A 6,000-nucleotide genomic window follows, 5' to 3' on the forward strand; every position below is an offset into this window, starting at 1 on the left:
CCTTCTCCCTTCCTCCCTCTCTCCCTCTCTCCCTCCCCCCTCCATCCCTCCCTCCCCCCTCCCTCCCAGCATTAGAGGAACGACCTTATAGATTCCTTTTGTATAATCTGACTTAGGTGGGTTTGGTTTCTCATCTCCTCCTCCTCCTCCTCCTCCTCCTCCTCCTCCTCCTCCTCCTCCTCCTCCTCCTCCTCCTCCTCCTCCTTCTTCTTCTCCTTTTCCACCGCCTCTTCCTCCTCTTCTTTTTCTTAGTGCACCTTCAGTAGAGGAGGAAGTTTAAATAAAGCAGCATCCATCAGGCTCCGTCAGGGCTTGGAAGAGGAGGAGGAGGAGGAGGGAGGGAGGGAGAGACAGTGGATGCCTACATACAGACAGGATGCTCTCTCTTACGCTCTCCCTCTCTCTCTCTCTTTATCTCCTCCTCTCCCTTTGTGTTTTCTTTAAAATTCTCTTGCTTAAATCTTTTTTTTATCTTTTCTCTTTTATTGAAGGGACGTTATTGATTCTGTTAATTTGGTTACGTTTTTTTTTGCTTCTGTTTGTTTAGAGTCAGACTGTACGTAATCTCTCTCTCTCTCTCTCTCTCTCTCTCTCTCTCTCTCTCTCTCTCTCTCTCTCTCTCTCTCTCTCTCTCTCTCTCTCTCTCTCTCTCTCTCTCTCTCTCTCTCTCTCTCAATAACTCTGCAAAGTTTTCATTTTTAATATTTATCAGTAGGGAATGTTACTTATTTTTTTTGTGTCTCTTTATTTTGTATACTTGTAATACATTAAACCAGTGTTAAAACTCAGTCGACGCTCAGTTTGTTGGTGTGTCAGTGTTAAATGTGTGTTATTATATGTGTGTCTGGTAGTGCTTTCTATTTTGTTTTCTTTCTGTCCCTTCTTCCACGAAATTTGCATGGCTGTTGTTTCAAAATTCTTAAACCTGTATCTTTTTTTTTTTGTTGAGTTTTCGTGAAGTGTATATTATAATTATTTGTTCTTTTTGTTGTTGTTGGTGGTGTTATTGTTGTTGTTATTATTATTATTATTATTATTATTATTATTATTATTATTATTATTATTATTATTATTATTATAGAAAATCACATAAAGAGCAACCTTGAAAAAAATACTTAATTGTTTCTTTCATTAATTAATTCATTAATTAATTCTTTCTTCCTTCCTTCCTTTCTTTCTTTCATTGATTCTTTCATCCATTCTATCTTTCTTTTATTCATTCTTTCTTTAAACATCTACCTATTTATTCATCTATTTATTTATTTTTTTCAATATAAGAACGTCTGACTGATGCGTGTTACCACAATACCCACCAGTGACCGTGTTCCCTTCCCTCTCCCCGCCCACAGAGTTGTCCTGACGCGAGGCCTACTGACCTGACCACCGCCCACCACTAAGGTAAGGGACACACACACACACACACACACACATACGTTTGCAGTAGATTTACCTTTATTCTTACTCGGCCGCCTCCAATTTCATTAAGAGAATAGATTGGGCGGCGCGGGGCGTAATTGTGTTCACCTTTTATTCCTAACGTATTGACATTTAATTGAAAACAAGAGGCTGGAAACACTACGAGGTCAAATATCCACCACGAGTGTCCCCTTACCTCGCAGTGGAAGGTTAGAATCTCTCTCTACCACCGCTGTTTCCCCTGCCATCCTTCGTCCTTCTCCATCCTTACACCCCTTCACCACTACCCCCTGCTATCCCCTACCACCTCCACCACCTCCTACTATACTTCGCCCGTTGCCCCCATCAGCTGATTACACCGTACCCTCCTCTTTATAACTGGATTTGAATTGTGATTGGCTCTTATCTTGGTGAGCGATGGTGTGAGTGTGACGTCACGGCCCTCACCTGATTGCCTGCCGGTCCGCGCCAATAAGCGAGCCATACGTCACGGCCAGGTAATAACAGGGAGGCCGCCCCGCGAGAGGCTCCCTGATTGCGTTACGCTGACACCCTGACGGATTAGGAGAGTTACTGTGTTTTACTGTGTTACCCTTTGCATTGCCTCTCCGTACACGGCGTCCTGGGTTTGTCTTGTGTTTCTACTGTTGCTGTTTGATTTGCCTTTTGATAGTTTCATTCTCTCTCTCGCCACGTGTTCTCTTGTGACTGTTTACTGTGTTATTTCTCGATTTTTCTATCCGTAGCTGTTTTTTAAATTTTTATTTATGTTGTGTCTCTTTCCACGTCGTGTATTGTGCCTGTTTTTATTATGTAAGAGGGGCATCGTCCTAGGGCAACAAAAATAACGATAAAAAGGTCAACTCAGGTGTCAGTTCCTAAATAAAGGTAAAAAAGTGTCTTGAAGCCTCCCTCTTCAAAGAATTCAGGTCTTAGGAAGGGGGAATACAGACGCAGGCAGGGAATTCCAGAGCTTACCCATCACCCCCCCCCAAAAAAAAAAAAAAAAAAAATGATGAATGATTGACGATGCTGGCTAACTTTTGCATCAGGGAGGTGGATGGAATACTTACTGTTACTCTTTGCATAGCCTATTCGCAACTGGTGTTTTAGGCTTGACTCTCTCTCTCTCTCTCTCTCTCTCTCTCTCTCTCTCTCTCTCTCTCTCTCTCTCTCTCTCTCTCTCTCTCTCTCTCTCTCTCTCAGTACTTGTTGCCTCGTTGCGTGTGCCACTTCCGGGTCCCAGTACTTCATGGCTAGTTTGTTCTGTGTCCTTTGTACATCATGTCTAACTCATCTTGTGTCTGTTCCATCTCGTGTCCGGTTTGTTTACTTTGGTGGTCATTCTTGTCTGTGTCCACTCCACTACATGTCCATTTTACCAATAGATGTAAGATTTGTTTTAGTAGTAGTAGTAGGAATATTATTATTATTATTATTATTATTATTATTATTATTATTAGTAGTAGTAGTAGTAGTAGTAGTAGTGGAAGTAAACAAAATAATAATGATAGTAATAATTTCTCAGATAACACTTAAAGATGCTACTTACAACTAAAACCACATTTCTCCTCCTCCTCCTCCTCCTCCTCCTCCTCCATTCGAAAGGCTTGCTAATCTAATCACTTCCTTCCTCTGCACAACACTGTCTTTCTTCTTCCTTCCCTCCTTCCCTCCTTTCTTCCTTCCCTTCCTCCTTCCCTCCTTCCTCCAAACACCTCGAACCTTTTCCTTCCAAATCCTTTCTTCCTTCCCTCCTTCTCCAGTTCCCTAGGCCTTCGGTATTTCCTCCTTCTCTCCATTCTTCCCTCCTTCCTTTCTTTTCTCTCACTCCCTCTCTTGCTATTTTAAAACTTTTATCTCTCTCTCTCTCTCTCTCTCTCTCTCTCTCTCTCTCTCTCTCTCTCTCTCTCTCTCTCTCTCTCTCTCTCTCTCTCTCTCTCTCTCTCTCTCTCTCTCTCTCTGTCAAGGACGTTTAAGAGTCTTGTTTGATGTGTGTATGTATGTGTGTGTGAAAGAGAGAGAGAGAGAGAGAGAGAGAGAGAGAGAGAGAGAGAGAGAGAGAGAGAGAGAGAGAGAGAGAGAGAGAGAGAGAGAGAGAGTGAGTGAAGAGATACTTATTTTTGTTATTCGTCCCTTTGATATCTTAATTAATATTATTACTCCTCTCTCTCTCTCTCTCTCTCTCTCTCTCTCTCTCTCTCTCTCTCTCTCTCTCTCTCTCTCTCTCTCTCTCTCTCTCTCTCTCTCTCTCTCTCTCATGTGCTACAATATACGGCTCATACATAATATACCTTGATTTTATGCAGGATACATTTTCCACATTAATTCCTCCCCAGCAGAGTCATAATGCTCACTCATAACAGAAAATCAGAGAGGTAATAATGAAAAAAATCTATCATAGTTCTCCCCATTGTCTTTTTCTTTTTATTTATTTATTTATTTTTTTTACAATAGTCATAATGCAGTTACCAAATTAGTGGGATGTGGTTTTTGTAGCTTAAAGTTACCGGTGAGATGCGTGCCAAGGTTGATCTCTGTGGCAAAGTTAATGATTGAGTCACCCTCCTTGGCCACTTGCACTGCGGATGTCATTGAAAAAAGTGTATTTGCTTTAAGATAATTTTACTGTATTGAAGGCATCAAAAATTATCTCTAGCAACTTTTATCATCTGGCATTATATCTCCGTTTACTCCTTATCTAATCAATGTAACAGGTGATTTTGTGAAGTTTGGAAAGGGCTTTTGGTGCTGAAAGGGTTAAAATGAAGAGAGGTAGCAATGTGTTGTTCTTACTGCGGGATTAATATTATTGTATAGTAATTATAATTTGGACAAAAAAAATGTGCATCTATTAGGCAGAACCTGTAGTCAATAAAACTACATAAAAAAATGTAAACTGTAGACTACAAAACTATGTCACGAATGGTAGTAGGACTCTCAGGTTATGTACAGTCGCCACAAGTGTTCCTGCAAGCACCTGCCAAGTTTTGTCTCGTCTACTCTTCAGGTATAAGTTGTTAGTCATCCAGCGCTTGAAACGAGACCTCACTATTACTGCATCTGCACGGTGATAAATGTGGATATTGAAATTACATGGAGCAAAATTATCATTAGGCCAGTGTTCACGTAATGAATAGCACTTTTTTTTTTCTAATTCATTAACTCCATGAAATTCTAAAAAAAAAAAAAAAAAAAAAAAGAAAAAAAAGAATCCAGTTATATATAAAACCTAGAAATATGATAGTTTTCTGGATTTTTTTTTCCCTTGGGTCACAGAAATGTAATGTTAGTTTAATGAACAACACTTTTTTCTTCTTCATGTCTCTCCAAGAAATTCTTAAAAAAAAAAAGTTATAAATTAAAATCTAATTTAAGAAAAGTTGATGAAAGTATCTGACACTTTTCTGGATTATGGCAATAACAGAGTGGGTGTGTTTATTCTTTCCCATTTTGCTTTTCTTTTCGTCATGTGAACTTTTTGGTCAGTTTCAGTAATGGATCTGAGTAATTATAGATTAATGTCAGTGGGTTTTTAAAGTTACGTCACGGAGAGAAGACAGAAAGTGCTATTTTTGCGAGTCATATTTCCTGAGTTCTCAATAAATATGTTTTAAGCATCCACTGAACTAGAAATGATCAGAAAAAGATGCACTTTTCTTGTTTTCTAATTGCATTAATTCCTTTGAGTCCGCTTTGATGAAAATTCCAGATAAAAAGAAGAGTTACATATTTTTCTCTCATTTTTTGTGAAATTTTTTTTAGGGGGACAAAATATGAAAAAAATATGATATTGGTGTTGGATTTATTCATTGGAACTTAATGAAAAAAAGAGCCGGGAAGGTATTTTTTTAATAATTATGTTGTTAATATCATTTTCTCTACAACAGCTGGTATTGGAAGTTCTGGTGGGGAATATAATTAGTGAGAAAAAATCCCGTTTATATATATGCAGTTGCTATAGATTTTACAGGAAGTGCTCTCTCTCTCTCTCTCTCTCTCTCTCTCTCTCTCTCTCTCTCTCTCTCTCTCTCTCTCTCTCTCTCTCTCTCTCTCTCTCTCTCTCTCTCTCTCTCTCTCTCTCTCTCTACGCTTGGGTTATCTCCCCCTCTTATTCTCGCTTTTATCGTCTTGTTTTCCTTACTTTCCACACATTCTTATTCCTAATTCTCCTCCTCCTCCTCCTCCTCCTCCTCCTCCTCCTCCTCCTTTTCTTCTCTTTTTCATCATTCTTTACGTCTTTTATAACCGCCCCTGCCTCTCTCTCTCTCTCTCTCTCTCTCTCTCTCTCTCTCTCTCTCTCTCTCTCTCTCTCTCTCTCTCTCTCTCTCTCTCTCTCTCTCTCTCAGAATCTAATTTACTTTGTTCCATTGCATATTTTTTTCCGTCTCTTCTTTATTTCCTTTTGTGTCCTCTCGTCTTCTCCTCCTCCTCCTCCTCCTCCTCCTCCTCCTCCTCCTCCTCGTCTTTCCATTCATCTCCTCCTCTATACAAGTAATTCTCCCCTCTTTCCTTCCCCTCTTCTTCCTCTGTCCTTCCTTCCTCCTTTCCTCTCAGCAGGTGCTACAAAATTGCCCTCCTCTC

The 6,000-nt window shown here is 39.9% G+C and overlaps 1 long non-coding RNA gene across 1 annotated transcript in view; it reads left to right on the top strand.

Annotated features, from left to right (window-relative positions):
• The window catches only part of LOC135091892 (uncharacterized), a 35,835-nt gene that overhangs the window by 17,568 nt on the left and 12,267 nt on the right, over nt 1–6,000 (top strand). Inside the window, exon 2 of the long non-coding RNA XR_010262681.1 lies at nt 1,350–1,398. This is a non-coding gene — a long non-coding RNA (uncharacterized LOC135091892). The remainder of the gene's footprint in view (nt 1–1,349; nt 1,399–6,000) is intronic.

This window comes from Scylla paramamosain, chromosome 3, assembly GCF_035594125.1.
Source record: "Scylla paramamosain isolate STU-SP2022 chromosome 3, ASM3559412v1, whole genome shotgun sequence".
Classification (NCBI taxonomy): Eukaryota; Metazoa; Arthropoda; class Malacostraca; order Decapoda; family Portunidae; genus Scylla; species Scylla paramamosain.